Below are 26,529 nucleotides of genomic sequence, written 5' to 3'. Positions count from 1 at the left end.
GAAAGTGACTTAAGACGTTCCCTAAGCAGATGCGTGAGTGAAACGGTAACGTTCTATCTTGCTCAAAGCTTAACCACACAGGGATCCCCTGCAGAGCATTAGCAACGCTTGACAAGAAGCCGCATTGAGTCACTTGTTCCTGTGCCCCCTACTACAGCCCACTTGCGGCAAAAGCCGCCCAGTAACTTCTTTGTTAGCTCTCAGTTTGTGTGTGTGTGTGTGTGTGTGTGTGTGTGTGTGTGTGTGTGTGTGTGTGCGTGTGCGTGTGTGCGTGTGTGTGTGAAATATTTTTATTAATATATATTAAAAGAGCACAGTGTAAATGTTATGAGTTTCGTCGAGGGGTGTATTAGAATTCAGCTATCGACAACCGCATCACTGGAATTCTGTTTGATTAAAAGTCATATGCTAGTGAAGACTCTAAAAGCTATGACAGGAACTCACACAATGGAAAGATTATACACTCCTTATAAATCAGCAAACGTTACTTTTAACGCCGATTTACGTTGTTTTTTTTAATGACACATTTATGTTTCTTCCATGATTTGAAAACTATAGGTACAATTAGTGATACAATTTATCTAATCTCTATTCATTCTGGAATACATAAACTTTATATAATGGAAATAGTGCCATAGTTTCTGCAATAACGCTTTAACATGTAATGCGGATTGCCTGCACTTTTCTGAAGGCTGCTGTGGGTAACACCTGCGCATTACTGCAGAAACTGTTGATCCATTGCCATCCTTTAAGATCTACGTTTTTCAGAAGGAACGATATTTAGAACAGGAAAAACCAACATGCAGTAACTAATTGTACCCGTAGTTACATTTCCGTAGAAAAAACTCGAAGTGCCCTTTAAATAAAACGTCATATGTTGAACGTGATGTTTGCTAACATTTATGGACTGTGCATTCCTACCCATTGTGTGAGCCTGCGACATAGGTGCATTCCTGATTAACTGCATGATTTACATTTTGTTTCGTTTCGGAAATGCATGAGATGACAGGGTGAGGTGGGACGCCTTGTATTCGCTGGAAAGCTAATCCATAAGGCGTTGGAAAAATCGAAGGGACTTGTGGTTGGAGGAGAAAGAATAAAAACTACTAATGACGCTGATGATATGACTGTGGCAGTAGGAGCGGGGGAAGAGGTACAGGTAATGACGCATAATACTTTAAGTAAGGGTAAAGAGTTCGGAATGACATTGAACATTCCGAAACCAGGTGGCCTTACTAATTTATCACTAAATGGAACGGCATTAGAACAGGTTCAACCATTCTAGTAGTTGAGAAGCTTGGTAACTTCCAGAGCAAATTGCACAGAGGGAGTGAGAGGCGAAAGAGACTAAAGGAGGGCGAAAGGTTTGCCTCGAACTAGAATCTTACTAATTACGCATAGGAAGATGTTCACATAAATTTTTGTATAGAATTTGGTGCCTTTCGTGAAACTTGTATAGTCAGACAGAAAAAGAAAAAATACTAAGAAAGTTTTGAAATTTGGTTCTGGAGAAGAATGGATAAAGCGAAATAGACCGACAGAATTAGAAATGCGAATGTGCTGAGCATGGTAGGAGAGAAGAATAATCGAATGAGGATGATACACAAGACGAAAGCATACTGGTTGAGACACATATTACGTAGAAACTGTCTGCTACCGAGAATCGTGGAAGGAAAAGTAGAAGGAAGAAGATGACGTGTAGAAAGAAAGTTGACAATGCTAACAGATGTGAAGCGAGGAAGGAGTCACACGAAAATGGAGAAGGATGCCCACTTCTTGTCAGTCACTTTCAGTCACACTAAAGACTGATGTGTGCTTCGACAGTGAAGCCATTGCCAGTTTCTGGAGACAGAAGTTAATAAATATATAAATTTTAAAAAGTAGATGACAGGATAAAAGAACATTTTTCAATGTCTGCCGCGTGTTTCCTGATTTGACCACGATATTTATTATGTTCCGGTTGTGTCGGGTTTATTAGAGACTCTTCATCCACTGCGTTTCGGAGGCTGCATTTCCATTCTTTCGTGCAAGTTTTCAGCTTCGCAGAAGACTGAGTGTTTCCGAAGTTTCAAAATCCTTGCATATAATCCACCACAGATACGGCAGTCTTCGATATTATACTAGGCTAACGTTTTCTGTTACTCTGTTGGAATACACATTAGCCAATTAATAACTGTGGCTTTCGTTTTTCTCTAGAGAGGGTCTGCAATATGTGGAGGGTTTGTTTTCCCAACGGTTTTGCGGTGACACCAGTGCGACCGCGACGCCAATGTGCATTATACACAATTGTATTTGTCGTTCTACCAGTGGTCAGGGCATAACACAAGTACGTGTGCCGGGATAATTATTCTTTGCTTTCTGTAAAAGTAGTATGCTCTGATAGGATTCGGAACGAAACGCAGCTAACAAAATTGTGACAGGGTGTTTATTGTTGTCACTTTAAGCGCAGTGTATGTTATAATAATGAAACTAAAATACAAATAGCCTGCATGCCTGAAATTTATTTAGCGTTGGCTTGTTCCATTATCACAACGGCAAAGAATGAAAATTAATGCAATGTACTTTGTCTTGTGTGCACAGCTTCTCTTATCAGCCATACATATGAGGAACCTGGAAGATATTAACCGATCATACTAGCTTACATGACGTTTAATCACCACGGGCAATTTCATTCCATTTTCGAAGCCACTTAAACCATTCAAAGCTTGTGAAAATTTCCCCATGTCATTCGGTACTTGTTATTATATATATATATATATATATATATATATATATATATATATATATATATATATATATATATATATATATAATATGCTATTTCTTGTTATATGTTGACAGAATGTCATTATTGCAAATTCACTGTTTCGTAATTGCAAACTATACTTGTATGGAAGTACGACTTGTGTACCTTTCCCAATCTGCGAAACATTTGTGTAACTCAATCATCAGGACATCTTTTAGTTTGCTTCAGCGAGGCATTTATAGTCGCCTATGATTTTTAAACGAGAGTCCTTTAAAAATTTCTCTACGTTGCCTGAGAACAGAAAAAAGTCACATGATGTCGTATGTGGTTGGGGGTAATTCAAATATTGTGATTCACCATTAATTTACGAACAAGCAAAGAAATGTGAGCAAATGCATCATTTTGGTACAAAACCCATAACCCATTAATCATTTTGCCTCAAATCCTGGTGGTTGTTTCTGATTGCTTCAGGCAAACGGCACTGAACATGTACGTAGTACTGCTTATTGATCATTCGATCTTGTGGCATGAAAAATGAAGGAAAAATCTATGGACACAGCGATCATAAGCGTCAAATGTAACTATATTTGTCTATTTTTTTCAGGCATTGGCAAACCAGAAGGCTACCACTGGAACATCTGCTCCTCAGTTTCGACCTGAAATCAGAAACCCTTCATTCATCATCTATTATAACACGGTTCTGCACAGTCGTTGAGTTCATCTAGCGATGTGAGTCACTCGAATTCGCCACTGTTATTGTTCGAGATTAACCAATTCATGGACAAATTTTGATGTCTCACGTTTCACTCAGAAACCACCCAGAAAAATTTCGTGGTTTGAGCCAAATGATATGCCAACATCATTACCCAACTCTCTGGCTATTATTTGACGATATTTCTGATGTATATCTCCTGGTCCAGACAGCTGCGTTCCAGCATCGGTTGCGCTTCGGGACCAGGCAAGTTACCAACAGACTCTGAAGTGCCGATGATGTCAGTGAAACCGAGGCGCTGCCCCTAGCCTCCCATCAGGAACACTTTCCAAACCATGACTACTAAAATTATTACAGTTTAAGGTTCCGAAGACAATTTTATTAAACAGCACAAATTTTTAGCTTCCTGGTTCTGTGCTGCACCGGTCAGGTCGGTCGTAGTCTTCATCATATTCACGGTAGAGTTCTAAACGCGTATACCACTGGTTAGCAATTCTTTTTCACCTAGGAGTCAGGAAAAGCAATATTCAGCATTTCTATAGATAATTTATTGCTTTACTATATTCCTGTAGCAAAATTTAACACGCAATCTATGACCCATTTCCATTAAAAAAAATCGCTACTAATGTAATAAGAATCAGGTATATTTAAGACTCCACACGTACTTTTAAGACCATATTTACTAACGAAATAAGAAAAAAAAGTTTGCAGTAGGAGCTAATATTGTGTGCGATATTACAAAATCACCTTTAAGTATTGATGTTCTGTTGTATGTCATTTGGTTAGACATTCGCGACATTTCGGCCGAGTGCTGCCCGAGAATCGCCAGGTACAGACAGACTACCGTGCAGTTCTACAGGCTGTGATGTCACCTGAGCTCAGTTCATTTACGTACAAGCCAAATTTGTCAGACCGGTTTCCATTGTTTGTTCAATTGATAACGGCCGTATTTATAGCGTAATTAATTATTTTTAACTCTATAACTTGTTTACTTGTACTAGCCTAGAAACCGGTAGGCTTTTCTGTGGTAAATATGTCTTTGAATGCAGTTTAGTGTCAATCTTCCAATGCATGTCCAGCTACTTTAAATCTCTGCACATTGGTGGTGTAGTAGTTTTCCGGAGTTGTAACTGACTTTGTATCGTGAACTTGTCATTATGATTTTTTTGGCCTATAGAGGATTAGCAAGTTATGTTACTGTTATACAATCTTCGGTTCTGTTGTTGCACAGCTGCCACTGCACTTCTAAATTGAAGTATGGAAGGTGATGGAGATATTTAGCAGTGTTGTGTTGTGATGGTACCTGTTAAAAGAAGAAAGAATTGTTTTAAAGGCCAGCAAGGATGAGTATGATGTATATATTGAGAGGAGAAAAGAATATAAATGTTTCAATAGTTTTTATTTTTATTTTATAAGAAGATTGAGGTAACACTACAGCACTGCGCACCTAATATTTAGAAATGATTATTGGCCGATACCCTTTTCATGCCATTGTTCAGTATGTCAAGCATAGTATTGTTCCCACCAATGTAATGTGTGGAGATCATTCTCTCTTTTTCAATACATACTTCATTCTAAAATCGTTGTCTTGGATCATCATTTCATGCGAACAGTTACTCTCCTCAGTCCACTGTTTAAAGGTTTATCGTATTACATTACCACATCGCACCAAGTGGTATGCAACAGTTTCAATATGTGCTTAGAAATAATGTAGCAGCCTGCTTGCTGTTTGCTGTTGTACTTTCGAGAAATCTCCTGAAATATTATCAAGACGAGAGGTAAGTGGAAACTTTGATTAGGCCCAGATAATTGTTTTTTTTTTCAGTTGCGCATTTTAATATAAAGACCAATTGTATTCAGATCAGTTATCGTTCGGTTTAAATTAGATTCTGTTCAGTCAAAATCAGCATACGAATTTTAAGTAAGTTAACAGTGCGTGAGCACAAAGGTTTGGTAATACGTAGGCTTTCATAGAGGTTGAGGTAAATTTGGTCCAAGTTCCATACCGAAACAAATATAATAGAGGCGCGGCTACATATGTAGACTTTTCTGTGAGGATAGTTGGATAGCTCGTTCTGATTTTCTTTTCTTTTCCTTTTTTTTTTAGTTCGTAGTAAGATAGTGTTGGCACTGCACTAATTTTGCTGACGTACTTCTTTTTCAAGGAATTCATTTAAAAGTTTGTGTTCAGTTTGTGAAATTTTGTGTCTTTGACGATTATCGATTATGTATTACATAAACTTTTGTCGTAATATTACAGGTTTTGTGTGGATTTCATTCATTGTTGAGTATTTCCTTGCACAATAGTGAAGTTTTGGATTTATTTGTTTGGTAAATGTAGTGATTTTGTTTTTCTAAGAAATAGTCTCTCATCGTGTTTTATACAACAGATCACGATATAAAAATCTGTCGTAGCACAAGACAACAGATGGTGTTACAAAATAATGATTCGTTACATGCTGAGATAAACGACATTGACCAATTAGCTACCAATAGCTTACATGAGATAGCAGAAAATGTGATCGGATCCACAATTAACAACCAATTTAACGAACAACAATGAAACAGTAAAAACAATGGATAATGAATACTTTTGAAGTCAAGTCGGTGGCGGCAAGTAGTCACAATCTAGCGAAAGCTTACAAAACTCGCCCAAGTATTTCGAAAGGTCACAGACAAAAAACCAATTCAGGTTTTGTGCCAATTTCTTTTGTCCGAACACAACACAAATCACTTTTGGTACCAATTATACAAAATCGCAATGTGCGAATCCGGCAAATTTTCCAGAATCAGTTCGCCAGATGCTTAAAGAAACACAAGATGAAAATAGAGAAGTACAGGAACAGAACAGGAAATCACAGAAAGAAAATAGTGAATCACTTAGGGGAAAAATAAAAAAATTACTGGAAGAAAATAATCACTCACTTCGAGAAGTTAATAAAAATGACCATCAACCAAGGACGAGTACTTTTGCCGCTAGATTACGTTGCCCTGAAACAGGACATGGAAAAGCGGAAAGCAAGTAGCATAATGACAAGGCCGAATTGTGAGGCAAAATTAACACTGTAGTTAAGTGTTCTATAGATACACAGATAAAAGAACAGAACGAACAGCTGAACACTACGGTAAAAGAAATTAGCGAACAATTGGAAACTTTGACATTAAATTCTGAAGAACAAAAGGAACCGTTAAGCACAATTAAAGAAAAGGTGGGTGACCTGACAACGAAGGTGGGAAATCTGTCAACCAGTGCAGTTAGAAATCGTAATGACACACTGCCAGAACAGTTTTCAAAAACAGCAGAACATCAGTCATCAATATATTTTATAGACAACCAGAAGAAAATTAACTGGTAAATAAGCGTTTAGGAACGCCATGAATGATAAAGTCAACCGTCTGGAAAGAATGCCAAATAGCGACGACGAAACGGACGAATTTGCCCGTTTACATTCATATCCAGAAAACTTTAGTGACCACACAAATCAATGGCGTTTAGGTGAGTTTACATGAGAACAGTACCACACATACAGATACGAAAATGTGTTGCCATCGTGGTGCCATAGAGGACAATCTTGTTCACACAGCAATGTAACTTCGATTGCAAACACTTATTGGCGGTATGTGAATTCTATGTTTCCCGTAAATACGGTAACGAAATTCTCCGCCAGGCTTGGACTGATTCTTTACTCTTCACCACTAAACTGGCCTCTGGAACACAAATTAGGAAATCTCTGCGGTTGTTTGAAAAATGAATATGCAACAAGAATGCGCTCAGTAGAGAGAAACTGTCAAAGCGTAAATTATTTCTCCCGAGCCTTTTTGTGAGCCTACTGGACGCAGGCCACACAGGGCCGAGTAAACCATAACATTATAAAACTACGAAACTCTGGACTGCCTGACTTCTCTAGCCCAGCAAAATACTTTGAAGATATGGTACATATCAAACTCAAACAGTCCATCAGAGAAAATTCGCATTTGTTCAACAAAATTACCCGCAGATATAAAGATGACTTACAAGCATGTCGAAAACTACTTCTGGAGTTTTAGCTGGGCAGTGACAACAGTTTAACGATAAGACTCAATAATAATCACAATAGAAACTATGACACCCAAGAGGTTTTGTACCGCGTGAAAACAAAAACTGTGAGAAGTCGCATAACAAACACAACAGACGGTATAGGCGACACAGTTCATATAACGCACAATTCTCGCAATTCAATAATGATTATTATGATACAAGTAATTTCTGGAGCTCTACTTAGTGTATATCAGACATCTAAGATTTACGTAGGTGAGACGATACTCAAACTCAGATAGTAAGTATGCAGATTCTTATGGACACAGTTCAGGTAGATCGAATCTACAGACATCAGACGAATGCTGTAATAAGAATAGGCATAACCAACATTCTCAGTAATCATCATCATCCTTCAGAGTGGCCAAATACTGAAAGACGGACAGAAATACTTGAAGTCAGGTCACCAAAGAGAAAGTCAACGACGAGGAAGCAGTACTGGATGAAACTGAAACTAATCAGGCACAATATATTTCGCATATATAGAATAATTCTATTTACAAAAGTTGTACCCAGATGATAGAACTACATGTCACCTATTTAGAATATATTTCTTTCATTACAGCGCAGAGTAACAGTTAGCGTTAAACAATGCTATTGCACTGCTTGCCAGAGCGACTCCCGTCACGCAGCAGGCAACTTTTGACAAGAATCGGGCGACTGTCGTCGTTCAACGGACTTCACTTATCACGCCACAAAAAGGGTGATTTGCTGCCACGACACTACGCTAAACAAACTGCTACGAACTTCAAAATTTCATCTATAATCCGAATAAGAATAAATAATTTCTAATAAAATGAACATTGGCAGTATTTTTTAAACCAGTTCTGAGAGGAGACACATGTTAGTCGCAACGTGTTAGTCACATGAGAAATATTTTTCGATTATACTCATTGATTATAATACAGATAACATTTTCTACCAGTTTTGATGAGATAAACAGACTGTTAGGTTGGTAACACTGTTGTCTGGAAACATGACTAATAGGTATTTTTATAAGAAGTTTTCAGGATTTACTGAAGTGAAACAAATACTGTTACTGCCATGAGACGTTAGTTATGTGGAAATAAGTGGACGAAAACACAGCAGTGAACTTATTTGAAAGGTATATTGAGATGAATATAGCGAATATGATTTGTTTTGTAAGAGAACAATGAGATTTATGTGGGTTAGGTATACGAGATATTAGTGATGACTGCTTCACTTTTCAGATTTGTTCCTTTTATCATCGTACAGGATAAGATTCTTTTCTATATATGTTTCTACTAACTTCTGAGGCATTGCAAACTAACTGTCTTCTTCTATTTATATATCATGTAACGTAATAATATGTATTTCTCTAGCTTAAGGATATCTCAGTTTGAATTTGCTCTCTTACACTTAATTTTCGAATTTCCTTATAATGCATAATCTCTGCATAATTTGTTACAATAAGAGGCAGCGCCATTAATATAATAATTACCTTAAGTGTAGTACTGTAGTGAACTTTCATAAGCGATGAAAGAGGTGTAAGAAGTCAAGAACGATGCGTAAGGAGGAATCAAAGAGGAAAAGGTAAGAAAGGAACGTGTACAACATACAGCAGCAAAGAAATGGTTACGAAGATTAATTTCAGATGGGAAATAGTTCTGTAGCCAAATGTCAGAAATTGTTAAATAGGACAATGATGACAAATGTTTGGATAAGAAATTGAGCTAAAGAATGTGAACTTACAGGAATGTGTAAAATATATTCTAGGAACAAGCCAACAAATAAATTAAACAGGTGTATTTGTTTGAAGTTTGATGAAATTATGGATAAAATAATTAAGAGGTGCACAATTAAAAGATGAAACATAACTACACTCCTGGAAACTGAAATAAGAACACCGTGAATTGATTGTCCCAGGAAGGGGAAACTTTATTGACACATTCCTGGGGTCAGATACATCACATGATCACACTGACAGAACCACAGGCTCATAGACACAGGCAACAGATCATGCACAATGTCGGCACTAGTACAGTGTATATCCACCTTTCGCAGCAATGCATGCTGCTATTCTCCCATGGGCACGATCGTAGAGATGCTGGATGTAGTCCTGTGGAACGGCTTGACATGCCATTTCCACCTGGCGCCTCAGTTGGACCAGAGTTCGTGCTGGACGTGCAGACCGCGTGAGACGACGCTTCATCCAGTCCCAAACATTCTCAATGGGGGACAGATCCAGAGATCTTGCTGGCCAGGGTAGTTGACTTACACCTTCTAGAGCACGTTGGGTGACACGGGATACATGCGGACGTGCATTGTCCTGTTGGAACAGCAAGTTCCCTGCGGTTTAGGAATGGTAGAACGATGGGTTCGATGACGGTTTGGATGTACCGTGCACTATTCAGTGTCCCCTAGACGATCACCAGAGGTGTACGGCCAGTGTAGGAGATCGCTCCCCACACCATGATGCCGGGTGTTGGCCCTGTGTGCCTGATTGTGGCGCTCACCTCCAAGGCGCCAAACACGCATACGACCATCATTGGCACCAAGGCAGAAGCGACTCTCATCGCTGAAGACGACACGTCTCCATTCGTCCCTCCATTCACGCCAGGCGCGACACCACTGAAGGCGGGCTGCACGATGTTGGGACGTGAGCGGAAGACGGCGTAACGGTGTGCGGGACCGTAGCCCAGCTTCATGGAGACGGTTGCGAATGGTCCTCGCCGATACCCCAGGAGCAACAGTGTCCCAAATTTGCTGGGAAGTGGCGGTGCGGTCCCCTACGGCACTGCGTAGGATCTTACGGTCTTGGCGTGCATCTGTGCGTCGCTACGGTCCGGTCCCAGGTCGACGGGCACGTGCACCTTCCGCCGACCACTGGCGACAACATCGATGTACTGTGGAGACCTCACGCCCCACGTGTTGAGCAATTCGGCGGTACGTCCACCCGGCCTCCCGCATGCCCACTATACGCCCTCGCTCAAAGTCCGTCAACTGCACATACGGTTCACCTCCACGCTGTCGCGGCATGCTACCAGTGTTAAAGACTGCGATGGAGCTCCGTATGCCACGGCAAACTGGCTGACACTGACGGCGGCGGTGCACAAATGCTGCGCAGCTAGCGCCATTCGACGGTCAACACCGCGGTTCCTGGTGTGTCCGCTGTGCCGTACGTGTGATCATTGCTTGAGACTTAACATGGCAGAAGGAATATGTCTACCGTTCATGTATGGAAATAATCTCTGATAAATGTTGGCATACTTCAGTGGAGCAAGTAGCAACTGAATTTCATAGTGAACTCTTAGACACTAGAAGATGGCTTTGAATTGATTAATAGATAAACAGTCTGTTTCAAGCTGGTGTTCTTACATTTTACTGTTTGTGAATGTTTGATCCTGTCAGCTGAGAAATACGCTTGTAAGGTGGCTATAATTTCGCACTTTACGAGTATTCATCTACATAGACATCTTAGATATTGGCCAATCCAGCCGGATGTTCGCGTCGTTCCCGCACGATATTTCGACAGCGTGCCCCGCTGTCTTCTTCAGGTGCTACCTGAGACTGGTCCTTGGGTCGATCGAGTCCAGTATTTATGCCTGGGAGGAGCTGGGCGTTTCCTAATCGGTCCGCACCGAGTCGACTGATCCATCTGTCGTCCGCGCCCGCCAGACGCGGCTACATTGTCCGTCTCTGGTCGCCGGTGTTCCCTCCGCCGTCCGCTCCCGGCCTGGCCGTCTTCTGAAGTCCAGTACATGATCTGGGGTATGTCAGATCTGGTCTCTAATGTCCGACACCTTGTCTCGCGGCTGTTCTCTCGGTCTCCACTTCTACTTCTTGTAGAATCCCGGAGTGTCCTGCGTTGAGTTTTCACAACGCTTGAGCTTGGCCCCTGTGGCTCATACTGAGCATTACTGAGTCAACAGGAACACAGAAAGCTGAGTCAACTGCTGGTGCCCTGACGATGCCACAACTCCGCTGGCGTACAAGGCCGACACACAGTGTCTAGAAAGCCATTACACGCCAAGCCGGTTCACAGACAGCGAAGTGGTGTTCTCAGAATTGCGGGACCTGGTGACACAGACCGAGGGAAGCGCTGCAGTGCGGTTGGAAACAATAAATCACTTGGAAAGCTCGTAAGGGTCTTAATGTGGTGCCTTCTACCTCTTCCTTCTATATTTTGTCATCCTGATACAATCGGTGACAGAAGATGCCACTACATTTGGTGTCAGAATAGTAGACATCATCTGTACAGTATGATGTTTGAGCCCACCACCCACAATACATTCACAAGATGTGGTAAGTTTGACATATTTTACCTTTTTTTTTTTTTGAGTGTTCGACATTATCTTTCTTCCTTGTTTGTGTTGTGAGTATGGTTCCTGGCAGGCCATTTTAAGTGTTTTGCATAGGCATATATATTTTTTTTCTTTCTTTGCTCGAGTAAGTGTCAGTGTATTTGAGGCAGTAAGGTTTATTTTTTTTTTTGGTGGCGTTTAATTACTTTTGTATTTGTTTGATTATGATGTTACCAAGTATGATGATACTGAGGTATAGGGAGTCGGGTTATTCTTGTACTAAAATGTTTTGTTTTGGGACTAACTAGGAACGAAATAAACACAATGGCACAGTCAGGGACGCGAGGAGTGTCGGTACCAGAAGCGGTACAGATTTGGTTGGAGAAAGTAGCACAACTGACAGCAGACAATAAGCAGTTGAGAAATGAATGAACATCTAGAATTGAGCGGAAAAGTCGTTGTTTCCTAGCGTGCAGGAGACTGAGCCAGCTGCCGCGAAATTGGTTATTTCACTTTCTGGCAAGGCACCTGAGGATGTGCGTTCGTTTCTGCAGGACCTGGAGACTTCAGCGGTGATGAATGGTTGGTCTGATGAGCAGTTGTTACGTATAGCCAAGACTAGATTAATGGGTGAAACGTACGTAAGATGTTCTAAGGCCTTAAGGAAGGCAGGACAGTTCTAGTAGTTAAAGGACAGGCTTTTACAAAGGTACAAAGAACAGAATAGCGCTCGGTACTTTAGAGAGAGGGGGGGCCGATGGAGAAATTTGCGGGCAGGATAAGGGCAATTAATGAGTATACTTACGAGTTGGGTCAGAGCGATGAAGCGAAGCGTTCTGTTGCAGGAGGCCGAGCAAAGGGCACTGGATGCATTTTTGGGAGGGTTACCGGTGCATATGTCACGGAAAGTGCGTGAAGAGACTACGAAAGATTTGTATTCGGCCATTCAGCCAGCAGTTCAATGTGAGGAAATAGATGTGGAAACAGGGGTAAGCGAGAGGCAAACATTATGTACAGTGCGTGTGAAATGTCTTAAGTGTGGTTGTACGAGACATGTGTAGATGCAATGTACCCAGTCAACGAGAAAAAAAGAAGGGTTGGAAATTGGCAGAGGGGAGGATGGAGAAGTGGAGATAATAGAAGTGGGCCAGCGTTAAAAGACAGAGGAGGCCCAAGACCAACCTAAGGAAGCTTCCGTTTAACTTCAGTGCTCCGAATATGTATGCAGAGGTGGAATTTTCAGTGGTGGAATCCATAGGAACTAAAAACTTCAAGATTTCGTTGGACACAGGGGTGCAAACGTCAGTGGCTACTAGGAATACAATGGGACCAAGGAGGCTATACCTACCACGTTATAGCTTGCGTGGAGTGGAGGGTAAGGAGGTATTGCTTTTGGGGGCGGTGACAGCTGACTTTAGAATAGAGAAAGTCTGATTTAATGCATGCATGGAGGTGGTACGCCACGCGGGATTAGCCGAGAGGTCTAGGGCGCTGCACTCATGGACACTGCGGCTGGTCCCGACGGAGGTTCGAGTCCTCCCTAGGGCATGGGTGTGTGTGTTTGTCCTTAGGATAATTTAGGTTAAGTAGTATGTAAGCTTAGGGACTGATGACCTTAGCAGTTCAGTCCCATAAGATTTCACTCACATTAATTAATTAATTTATTTATTTATTTTGCGGCAGTATCATGGGTAAGCTGGGGCAACGACATGATCCTAGGATTATATTTCTTGCATCAACATCATGCCAAAATTACCCATGGCCACATGTGGAACTTGCTGGAATGTTATTTCAGCTATGGGAATATGTGGTCAATGCAGAGTTGTCGCAAGAGTCTTTCAACGTAATGAACAAACGAACTGAATCGTGTAAATTAGCATTAAGGCTTAATTCACATGAGTGTGTCGCTAGTGGCATCGGGAGGTCGCTTTCCGTAAGTGTGGTGTCAAATCTACCTGTGGGCACAATATGTGTTATTGAACCATTGGAAGATTATGAGGTTTTGGGTGCATTGGGTAGGTTTGAGAAACGTAGTGTACAAGAGGGGATCGACAGGCGAGAAGTTCCCGTGAACATGAATAATTTTAACGCTGCAGAAATTAATTTAGGGAAAGGAGTTTTAGTAGTAAATTAGGATGCGCCAGATGACAAAGACTGGTGTTCGAGAAGTAGGCGAAGCGATCAATCACTAACTGCCGATAGAATTGCATTGCGTGACAAAATTAATCATTTGAAAGAAGGACAAAGAGAATATATGGAAGAGTTATTGTGGGAATTTACAGGTTTGGTTTTTCCACAAGGGCAGCTACCAGCAACTCTATTAGTTTAACAAAGGATACCAACAAGGAATGAAGCACCTGTTTCCGTAAACCATACAGAATACCGGGGTATTTGCAGCCGATTGAGGAGGATTTCATTGATCAGCAGCTTACAGACGGACGGTATTTTAGAGCATAGTAATAATTGCTGGGGAGAGGGCATTGTCGTTGTACCTAAAAAAACTATAGATGGAACTAGGAAATACAGGTTCTGTTGTGACTACCGATACCCAAATAATCCACATCTACATCTACATGACTACTATGCAATTCACATTTAAGTGCTTGGCAGAGGGTTCATCGAACCACAATCATACTATCTCTCTACTATTCCACTCCCGAACAGCGAGCGGGAAAAACGAACACCTAAACCTTTCTGTTCGAGCTTTGATTTCTCTTATTTTATTTTGATGATCATCCCTACCTATGTAGGTTGGGCTCAACAACATATTTTCGCATTCGGAAGAGAAAGTTGGTGACTGAAATTTCATAAAAAGGTCTCGCCGCGACGAGAAACGTCTATGCTGTAATGACTTCCATCCCAACTCGTGTATCATATCTGCCACACTCTCTCCCCTATAACGTGATAATACAAAACGAGCTGCCCTTTTTTGAACCCTTTCGATGTCCTCCGTCAATCCCACCTGGTAAGGATCCCACACCGCGCAGCAATATTCTAACAGAGGACGAACGAGTGTAGTGTAAGCTGTCTCTTTAGTGGACTTGTTGCATCTTCTAAGTGTCCTGCCAATGAAACGCTACCTTTGGCTCGCCTTCCCGACACTATTATCTATGTGGTGTCCTTCCAACTGAAATGGTTCGTAATTTTAACACCCAGGTACTTAGTTGAATTGACAGCCTTGAGAATTGTACTATTTATCGAGTAATCGAATTCCTACGGATTTCTTTTCGAACTCATGTGGATCATCTCACACTTTTCGTTATTTAGCGTCAACTGCCACCTGACACACCATACAGCAATCTTTTCTAAATCGCTTTGCAACTGATACTGGTCTTCGGATGACCTTACTAGACGGTAAATTACAGCATCATCTGCGAACAATCTAAGAGAACTGCTCAGATTATCACCCAGGTCATTTATATACACCCCTGGAAATGGAAAAAAGAACACATTGACACCGGTGTGTCAGACCCACCATACTTGCTCCGGACACTGCGAGAGGGCTGTACAAGCAATGATCACACGTACGGCACAGCGGTCACACCAGCCGCCAGCTGAGTGTAGTGAACTCCTGACCTATTCAGCGGAACCCGAAACCCCACCACCCTACGGCGCAAATCAAGGAATCTGCAGCCACAACGGTCGCAAAACCGTCTGAGCCTCTGATTCAGACCCTCCACCCGGCTCTGCACCAAAGGTCCGCAGTCGGTTCTGTCAACGATGCTGCAGATGGTGAGCTCTGCCTTCATCTCGTAAGCAAGACCGGCAGCCTTCATAAAATCAGATAGCCGCTGGAATCCAGAGAGAATTTCCTCAGATCGAAAGCGACACACTCATTAGTGCTGACAGTTGCACCACCTGCAGCTGGCTGCACCCTGTGCTCTTCATGGCATCCGGAAGGACCCTTTCCACATCATGAATTACTTCTCCCGGAATGCACACGGAGTGCACGCTGGATTTCTTCCCCTCCTTAGCCGCCGTATCCCTAAGGGGCCCCATTACGCGCCTAACATTGGAGCTCCCAACTACCAGTAAGCCCACTCTCTGCGAGTGCCCGGACCTTGAAGGCTGAGAATGATCCTCTGAAACAGGGCAGGCAGCTGCATCTGGCTCAGCCAGGGACAGTGCCTGAACCGATTTGTCAGACGCACTGGGGAGGCTCTCTGATCAGCCACCGGGGACGCCTTTAGCTGCCTGCCACGCCTTGGAACGACCTCACAATCAACCACAGGCGAGGGCTCAGCCTCACTGCGGGCAGCAACTGGGGCAACCACAGCGGCAGACCGATCTGGGGACAGACGGGACGAGGTTGACATCCCCGTGATACCCAAGTCCGGCTCCCACCAGTGGCGCCCATTGGCAACAGCCTCAAGCTGCGCGACCGAAGTCAGTGCCGATTGCAGCTGTGAGCGAAGGGATGCCAAGTCAGCCCTCAACCGAACACAGCAATCGCAGTCCCTCTCCATTCTAATCGGTGTTGAACAACAGTTACTGAAACACGAGTCCGTGCCTAGATAATGCAAGCGAAACACGCAAAGAATGTATCAACTAACCTGTACAAATGCCTAACGACTGCGCTACAATCTGCTCAATTTACGATTACAGTAACTAAAACTCGAAATTGCACCTCATATACGAAACTCACACGCAGTTTAAATAAGAATCTACCAAGTAAACACTAAAGCGCGATGCTACAACTGCCAAATACTATAATACGCCCGAAATTTATGAATTAAACAATGCAAGTACCCAAAAACACGCAAAGAAATTAATTAAACTATCTAACAAATAAGTAAGCTAGGGTTATACGACTTGCTGCTGCAGCTGCTTATCCAACGGCGGCAGGGAGCACAATGGCTGTCATGGCTGTCATTAATAAGACATTAATGGACGCATACAGCATTCCAAACATATCGGAGACTTGGGATCACTTAGGACAGTGTTTATCATTAGTTAGAGGTGGATCCAGAGGATCGTCCCAAAACTGCTTTCTCTACTCTGGGAGGACATTACCAGGGCATCAGAATAGCTTAGAGGTTGCTAGACAGTGTCTTCAGGGGTTTGAAACCACAGCAGTGTCTTGTCTATTTGGATGACATTATAATGTTTTCAAGTATTATAGAGCAACATAGACAGCAGTTAAGGGAAGTCTTTATGAGATTAAGAGCTACTCGCTTAACTTTAAGCTTGGAAAAGTGTCATTTTGCATTAGAAGAAGTAAAATATTTGGGTCATATTATCAGTAATGATGGAGTGCGAACAGATCCGTGATCGGTACAGGTTGTGATGGATTTTCAGGAACCGAAAACAGTTAAGGAAGTGCTGTCATTCATCGGAATTTGCAATATCTATCGAACGTTTGTGAAAGGTTTTGCAGATTTAGCACTGCCGTTGACGCGATTGATACAGAAGGGTGTGAAATTTTAGTGGACAGAAGAGTGTCAGAAAGCATTAGACAAACTGAAAGAAGCGTTAATTTCAAGTACGCTTCTTGTGTTTCGGGTTTTGAAAAGGAGTTTATACTAGCATGCAATGCATCAAATCAAACATTAGGGTGTGTTCTTGGTCGGGAAATTGATGGGAAATAACATCCTGTAGCTTATGCGTCTATTTAATTGAATGCAGGAGAGAGGAATTACTCAACAACTGAAAGGGACATGCTTAATGTAACCTACGGAATCACATATTTTAAATGTTATTTATATGGGGAAGATTTCGGGTAGTGACAGATCATGTTGCATTAAAGTGGTTGTTAGGGGTGAAGGATCTCTCCACTAGACTCGCTAGATGGGCTGAGAGGTTTAGTGGATTCGACTATGAGGTGATGTACAACCCTGGGAAGAAGCACGGTAATGCGGATGCACTGAGTAGGAGGTGGCAAAATTGGAAGTCATGGGTTATTACTTAGCTGTGAGGCAAAAATTACAGGCTGCAAACAACGACTGCACATTGTATTAGACACAACCACAGCCGGCCGCAGTGGCCGAAAGTTTCTAGGCGCTTCAGTCTGGAGCCGCGCGACCACTATGGTCGCAGGTTCGAATCCTGCCTCGGGCATGGATGTGTGTGATGTCCTTAGGTTAGTTCGGTTTAAGTTGTTCTAAGTTTTAGGGGACTGATGACCTCAGAACTTAAGTCCCATAGTGCTCAGAGCCATTTGAACCATTTAAACACAGCCACAGTTTAATGTGTACCACGGTCTTCTGTGCAGGGAAACGAAGTTAGAACCAATGGTAGTAGTGCCAGCGAAGTAGAGGGATTAGGTTTTAAAGGAAGCACATGATCACGTGTCATCAGGTCATGGAGGGTGTAGAGCAACGAATAGGAGAGTGGTTCAAATGGTGCAAATGGCTCTGAGCACTGTGGGACTTAACATCGGAGGTCATCAGTCTCCTAGAACTTAGTACTACTCAAACCTAACTAACCTAAGGACATCACACACATCCATGTCCGAGGCAGAAACCGAACCCGCGACCGTAGCAGTTGTACAGTTCCGGACTGAAGCGCCTAGAACCGCTTAGCCACCGCGGCCGGCTAGGAGAGTGGCGGAGAGCTATTGGTAGACAGGTAGGATAGGAGATGTAGATCACTATGTCAAGAATTGTATACCAAGTCCGCAGAGAGGAGATTTAAGTCGGAAACTGATACTACTACAACAATTACTGGAAGCGACATGTCCATGTTCTATGCTGCGGTTCGATGTCTAAAGACATTTCAGGCGAACACCATCGGGGAACAGATTCTTTCGAAACAGTAATAGACCATTTTTCAAGGTATGTGGAGATGGTGGCTATGCCAAATCAACAGACAACACTGGTCACGCAAGTGTGAGTAAACAATTGGATTTTGAAGTTGGGTGTGCCGGACACAGTAATTACTGTCCAAGGGACCAATATCATGTAGGATTTAATGATGTAACTGTGTAAATTGTTGAAAGTAGAGAAGTTGAGGACGTTGAATCCACTGGACAACGGCAGGTCAGAACGGGCACACAGAGCAATCGGGATGATGCTTTATGTGGATTCTCATCACCATCAGTGGGACGAGGAATGAGGCATATTGTATGCGGGTACAAGGCAAAAGTCCATACAAATACCGGTTTGACGCCATATGAGGTAGTGTACAGGTAACACATGCTGCCACCATTTGATTTGGTCAGGCTATAGAAAGGAAGGACCGATGAATCTGTATGTCAATTCGCGAGGACAATTGGGGATGTTTGGAAATGGGTAGAAAAGGCGAATACAAAGGCTTTGGAAAGGCAGGAAGATGCAGTAAAGCGGTAAGGAAATTTTCTGTATTATAAAGTGGGACAATGGGTAATGCTGTTCAGCCCCTATAAGCAAAAACGGAAAACGAAGAAGTTCTGCACGAGGTATCAAGGGCAATACCAAGTTGTTGAAACCACAGCTCTGTATAATGTTAAGCTTCAGTTGCCAACTAGAACAAGAATAGTACATATCGGGCGATTATGGTCTTTTAAGGGTTGCCCGGATGTGATTCCAGGCATGTCACGGGAGTACAGCATGAAGTACCGAATGATTTGCAATTCCCAAAGTAGTAGAGTATTTGTAGTTTTTTTTAGTTTTTCGCGTTATGTGCCATTGGGTTTCCATAGATTAATTAGGAATTGTATTTTCGTATGTATTTTCGAATACAGCCTGCTGCGGACAGTAGTCCTTTTGAAGAGGGAGTTAGGGTGATGGGGATCCCTGTGCTCAGGTCACTGAAAGGGTGAGTGTTGGCGGTGTTTCATCTCATCATCTCATCATCATCGGTTGTTGCAGCACTAGGATTGGGTATGCTGAACTCAACGCAGGAAGATGCGGTGGTGTCGAGTCACCACTGGTCATAAAGGTTTGTATGGAACATATGGGAAATGCAGAATGAACTAAGGAGGTTTGAGGAACTGTTGGAAGAGCTCACCCCGAGCAATGGTGAGTCGACAGGGACGCAGACCGCTGACTGCCGGCCTCCTGACGAAGCCGCATCTCTGCTGGCGTACAAGGCCGTCACACGGTGCATGCACGGATCACTGAGGCAGATATTCCCCGTCAAGCCGTTTTGTAGACAGCAAAGCAATGTCCTCCGCATTGTGGTACCCGGTGACGCAGACCGAGGGGAGCACGGCACTGTAGTTGGAAACAATAAATCACTTGGAAAACTTGGAAGAGACTTAATACGGTGCCTTCTATCTCTTCGTGCTACATTTGGTCATACTGATACACTCGGTGGCAGAAGATGCCATTATATTATCAAAACAGCCTAATGAATGATAGACTGAACTAGTAGAGGTTGGAAGACCAGTAGAAATGAAATGGCAGGCGTAACTCAAGCCCTGCGTGGAAAACCCCACACAGATGTGTTGGTTCTGCTTCACACAGGATATGTCAAGATGGAGAGGCTGGGAACCTGAGTGCGTAGCACAATACAGCGCACGTCCGCCTGGTATTGTCATGGGGCCAGAAGGATAACCGGATAATACTTTGGGAACTCTGGAACCTTGGACGCAGCAGAGAGGAACGAGGAAGCGTTACCTGGGAAATCGCAAGATGGGTTATTTCTGAGGTCTTTTACTCTGAGAACATACCAATGTATGAGTGTAGGGATTTCTTCGCAAACTTCCGGCGCGGGACGACTAAAGACTAAAATATGGTTGATCGGCGTTGGGAAGAATCTGTAGAGAGGGAAATATTCCGTGGTTTCGAGAATATGATTCGCCTTCTGACTTACGAGGAAGGGGAGTCGGGCTTTGTTGGGGAGCCAGCAGTGTTAAGAAGAGGTTTTCCGTTTTCAGTGCCTGTGTTTGACGGTCACTCAGTTTCAGCTTTGTTGGTACAAACGGACTTACTCACTTTGCTCTCACGATATTTTATAGTTAGAACGATTAGGCACTGTACTGTTGCCGACTTATACGATTCTGGACTTCGCCTCCGGGTAGGGAGTCATAGTCGAATACGCAGCGTTCAGTGATTGAGAGCAATTCTTCTGCCTGTACTCACGTTGAGACATCATCTGAACTCCATCCTTGTGGCTGGGACACAGAGAGGAGAAGACAGTATTAGAATGTACTAGTCAGATGACCGCCTTCTGCCGTCGTAGTGTTTGAAAGAGTTTATTTTGTGGCTGGAGTTCTTCCATAGTCACCGACATGTATGAGAACGATCACAATGGCGCAGCGGACGCAGTGCATATTAGGGCTATAAAGCAAAACAGCAGTTTCACTGTGGTAGAACACCACTGTAAATCATCTTTGAATGTAGTGTCTTCTAGTGTTTGGTACATAGATGATGTCAGTCATCTCGCGTTATTTATATTAGGGCGCATAGACATAAAAAGGGTCAGATTTGGGAAATTGATCAATCGTATTAGTTGGGAAATTCATCTGTATCTCTTTATGTCCACTGGACATTGATAAATAAAGATTGGTAATAAATGAGGTTTTAATCTACAGTAAACGTATAAGCAGAAACAGCATTTATCATTTGGTAGTTACTAATTCCCTTAATCATTCATTTATGTTTATCTTATAATTGATAATTGATTAAAGAGCAAAAAAAATGTCACCATTAAGAGATCCTAAGATCTGCTTCAGGGAGTAGTCAAACAGGGGCAAATCTTTATTTTCGCATTGTCTATTTCCGTTGCACACATTCATTTTACACCCGCCTGGAGTAGCGTCTTCCACACGGCTTGCCCTGCCAGGGTCCTACTTAAGACTCTTTTCATAGCAGTCATAAGGTGGTTAAATACTTCAGAAATTTTCAAAAAAGTTTTTCCTATTATAATGTTTAGGTGTTATTGATAACGATCACCAGCTTGCGTGTATAGTTTGCATTAGTAAAGTCACGCGATGATATTAAAAATAATATTTGCGTATTTTACTGTATTTCTTTTCAGAAGCATTGCCCTTCAGCCCGCTAGTTGCAATTTATTGATATTTATGTTATGCCATTGGCAGTTGAATTTAGTTTGTATTGTACCGATACCGACACTGCTCGTTCACGATGTTGCCATAAGTATAGTTTGTTTGTTGTAGTTACTTTATATTACATGGCGGTTGCATAATAAATGTGGGTAGTGAAAATTGCATGTACCTTTTTGAGAACTCTTATCAGGTATAAGTCCATGATAACGATGGCGAAAGCGCGCTTAGGAGCACAACAAATGGTTCAAATGGCTCCATGCCCTATGCGACTTAACATCTGAGGTCATCAGTCACCTAGACGTAGAACTACTCAAACCTAACTAACCTAAGGACATCCCACACATCCATGCCCGAGTCAGGATTCGAACCTGCGACCGTAGCGGTCGCGCGGTTCCAGACGGTAGCGCCTAGAACCGCTCGGCCACCCCAGGCGGCAGTTACCTTTGTTAGTAGCACAAGGCATAGGTGAGAAAAATACCGATTATAGGGAACTTTTTGCGGATGATAGACACAGTCAAGCCCATGGTTGGCAATCTGTTAGCGAAGATGGGGAACAGAGACTCACTAAGGCAATCGTAAAGATACGGGACTATAATATAGGGAATTCAAGGGAACGCGGAACAACTAAGAATCGTGGTAGATCGGCGTCAGTGACATCGTCACGAGACAACGTACCAGGGATGCGCGATCATGACTTCCTTGAATATCAAGAAAAGGAAAGGGAAAAAAAGGGGGGGGGAGCATCACCTAAGGGTAGAGGAAAAGAATGTCACAATAAGAGAGAAGATCTAGAGAACGCAGTTGTGTTGGACATCCTTGTATACCTAAAAGCAATGGGAAGTGAAATGGGAACTAAACTTCGCAATGCCCGCTCTGAATTGGGAAGCCAAATAAAAAGGTGGAATGATGAAGTACGCGCTGAATTTGGACGTCAAATGAAAAAGGGGAATGATGTACGCTCTGAAATGGGAAGTAAAATTCAATACGTTAGTACTGAAACGAGAAGTAATGTTCAAAACGTTAGAGCCGAAATTTAGTCGATAAAACATGAAACGAGGGAAGTGAAAAATGATGTAGTGACGCTCCGAACAAAACTAGCACGAGAAATTGCGGAGGTCAGAAGAGCCGCAAGCGAGGTGCAATTACTAGCGAGGGCGCAAAGCGGATTGCTCTTGAAACGTTAGAGAAGACGGAAAATACGACAAAGTTAGGTAGAAGTGCATCAACGAAGGGCAGAGGCGAGTGAAACAATTAGAAATAACGGAGTTGCAAAAGACAGAAATTGCGCCAAAGACAACATTGACCGCGGAGCTCTCGCAAGTTAAACAAAACATAGAAGGCGAAATGAAGCAATTATCTGAGGAAGTCAGGCCGCATTCTAGTCAAAAATCACTTTTCAGAAAAGAAATAGTACGCCATTTGGAAATACCTGAAACAGGAAGAGCCAGTTCAAACTCAGCATGATCATGTCCAAGCCCAGAATGTGCTCGAATGTAAGAGTTGCTCATCAACTACAGACTGAAAGCGTAGCTGCAGAGCAACGAAATATCTCTTGAAAGGTACACTCCTGGAAATGGAAAAAAGAACACATTGACACCGGTGTGTCAGACCCACCATACTGACTCCGGACACTGTGAGAGGGCTGTACAAGCAATGATCACACGCACGGCACAGCGGACACACCAGGAACCGCGGTGTTGGCCGTCGAATGGCGCTAGCTGCGCAGCATTTGTGCACCGCCGCTGTCAGTGTCAGCCAGTTTGCCGTGGCATATGGAGCTCCATCGCAGTCTTTAACACTGGTAGCATGCCGCGACAGCATGGACGTGAACCGTATGTGCAGTTGACGGACTTTGAGCGTGGGCATATAGTAGGCATGCGGCAGGCCGGGTGGACGTCCCGCCGAGTTGCTCAACACGTGGGGCGTGAGGTCTCCACAGTACATCGATGTTGTCGCCAGTGGTCGGCGGAAGGTGCACGTGCCCGTCGACCTGGGACCGGACCGCAGCGACGCACGGACGCACGCCAAGACCATAGGATCCTACGCAGTGCCGTAGGGGACCGCACCGCCACTTCCCAGCAAATTAGGGACACTGTTGCTCCTGGGGTATCAGCGAGGACCATTCGCAACCGTCTCCATGAATGTGGGCTACGGTCCCGCACACCATTAGGCCGTCTTCCACTCACGCCCCAACATCGTGCAGACCGCCTCCAGTGGTGTCGTGACAGGCCTGAATGGAGGGACGAATAGAGACGTGTCGTCTTTAGCGATGAGAGTCGCTTCTGCCTAGGTGCCAATGATGGTCGTATGCGTGTTTGGCACCGTGCAGGTGAGCGCCACAATCAGGACTGCATACGACCGAGGCACACAGGGCCAACACCCGGCATCATGGTGTGAGGAGCGATCTCCTACACTGGCCGTACACCTCTGGTGATCGTCGAGGGGACACTGAATAGTGCACAGTACATCCAAACCGTCATCGAACCCATCGTTCTACCATTCCTAGACCGGCAAGGGAACTTGCTGTTCCAACAGGACAATGCACGTCCGCATGTATCCCGTGCCACCCAACGTGCTCTAGAAGGTGTAAGACAACTACCCTGGCCAGCAAGATCTCCGGATCTGTCCCCCATTGCGCATGTTCGGGACTGGATGAAGCGTTGTCTCACGCGGTCTGCACGTCCAGCACGAACGCAGGTCCTACTGAGGCGCCAGGTGGAAATGGCATGGCAAGCCGTTCCACAGAACTACATCCAGCATCTCTACGATCGTGTCCATGGGAGAACAGCAGCCTGCATTGCTGCGAAAGGTGGATATACACTGTACTAGTGCCGACATTGTGCATGCACTGTTGCCTGTGTCTATGTGCCTGTGGTTCTGTCAGTGTGATCATGTGATGTATCTGACCCCAGGAATGTGTCAATAAAGTTTCCCCTTCCTGGGACAATGAATTCACGGTGTTCTTATTTCAATTTCCAGGAGTGTAGTTCCAGCGTCTACACAGGTCACAAACTGCGAATGCGGAGAACGAAACCTTTTCTTGGCAGTTTGATTTATCATTTCCTCCTCGCTTGCCTCTGATGTACAAACATTACTTCGTACGTTCACGTGTCGAGGAAACATCGGCCGAATGCATGCGGAACATTAAAAAAATCTGCGTATCAAACGAAAAATTTCGTGACGCATTTTTAAACAAATTCAAGTCCAAAGAGACACAGGACAGGATCAAACAGGAAATAATAGTGAGCAGAGACTTAGAGAGTTCAGGGTTCCATAGTCCGGACAAGTATTTCGAAAACTAGACCAAGAAAAATCAGTATTTGGACGATACATGCACACCGGCTGAGATCATAAAGTTGTGCTACATCAAGTTGGCAATTTCCTACCAGAAACGCTCTTCGGCCGATGCGGAAGTGATGTATGTATTCAAGGGTATCCTAAGACTGTTGGAGTTCGCTTTCAACGAGCAGCAGGCGCGAGAAAAACGTAGGCAGAGAGACGTGCAAAGTGAAAGAAGGGAGAACAACGGAGGGAGTAACAGAGGCCACAATTGGCAAAACAATGTAAATCTGTCGCCCAACCAAAACATGGATCATAGATATCGTAGTGGGAACAATGCACACTGGAAGAACTGCGCCAGAGAATATAGGCAACAAAATGAACGCAGATGGGAGCCACAAAATAATGGCTCATCATGGGGCACAATGGACAGACTCGTCAGCGGTCTGATAGAGGATGGTGTGGGATGAATAACAACAGGTATCCGGAACAGTAAGTTGAAATTAGACCACCTAACCCTAGGAAGGTATGCCTACATGACAAAGAAAGTCAACAATGACTAGGCCAGACGACGGGCACTAGTTAAAATATGCCCATAAACCTTCTCGGAAGTAATAACGTAAATATAACAGAATATGAGGACATGAGGGAGATATTAGTTGAAGAAAAGGAAGCTTCACCACTATTCGGTGTTAAAAGTGCATACTGGAGAAATTATGGGTACCGGTAGTGATTTAATAGATAGTGGAAGCGAACTCTCAGCTTTTTCAGATAGACTGTTCGATAAATGCAAGGATTCAGTAAATCCATCTATGCTCACAGTACAAAAACATAGGTGCGAGGTGCGTTAGTTGGAAAGGGTATGGAAATATAGCAACAAACACGTCTAGATTTTGAATGCGGCGGATGCCAGATGACTGCAAGTCTGTCCATAACACCGAAACTAAGATATTATATAATAATCGGTGCTGATTTTCTTCCAGCGCAGAAAGCTATAACTGATCTAGGAAGAGGGGAGTTAATGTCAGGGAAAGGGAATAAAATAAAAGTCAGATTTGAGGAGAAGGCAATAACAGCTCAAATTCCGGCGAGCTGTTTAAAACTAAAATTCAGGGACCAACATGCATTTCAGAGGAACGTGTGTAGAAAAATTAATGAGAAGAGAGCAGAGTTCAGGTCAGAACGTGAACAGATTAATGAAATTAACAGTAAGACTGATTAGAAACTTGAGAATCTGGAAAACATACATAACATGGACAGGGAAGGGTTGGAAGATGCACTCAAAAATAATGCAAAGAGCTTCTTACCTAAAACTAGATGCATTGAAGGGTATCAATATACATTTGAGGCAAAAAAAAAAAAAAATAGGCCATTTCAGGTGCCTCCTCATGCCATTCCATTGTCGTACCGGGAAAGAATTCTAGGTGAAATATGAAGAATGGAGGACGAAGGTCTAATTGAGGCCGCGAGATCTGAGTATAATAGTCGACTACACATAGTAGACAAAAAGGGAGGTGGAATTCG

This window comes from Schistocerca gregaria, chromosome 1 (genome assembly GCF_023897955.1).
Source record: "Schistocerca gregaria isolate iqSchGreg1 chromosome 1, iqSchGreg1.2, whole genome shotgun sequence".
Lineage (NCBI taxonomy): Eukaryota > Metazoa > Arthropoda > Insecta > Orthoptera > Acrididae > Schistocerca > Schistocerca gregaria.
The sequence above is the reverse complement of the archived record's forward strand: the minus strand, read 5'-3'. Positions refer to the sequence as shown.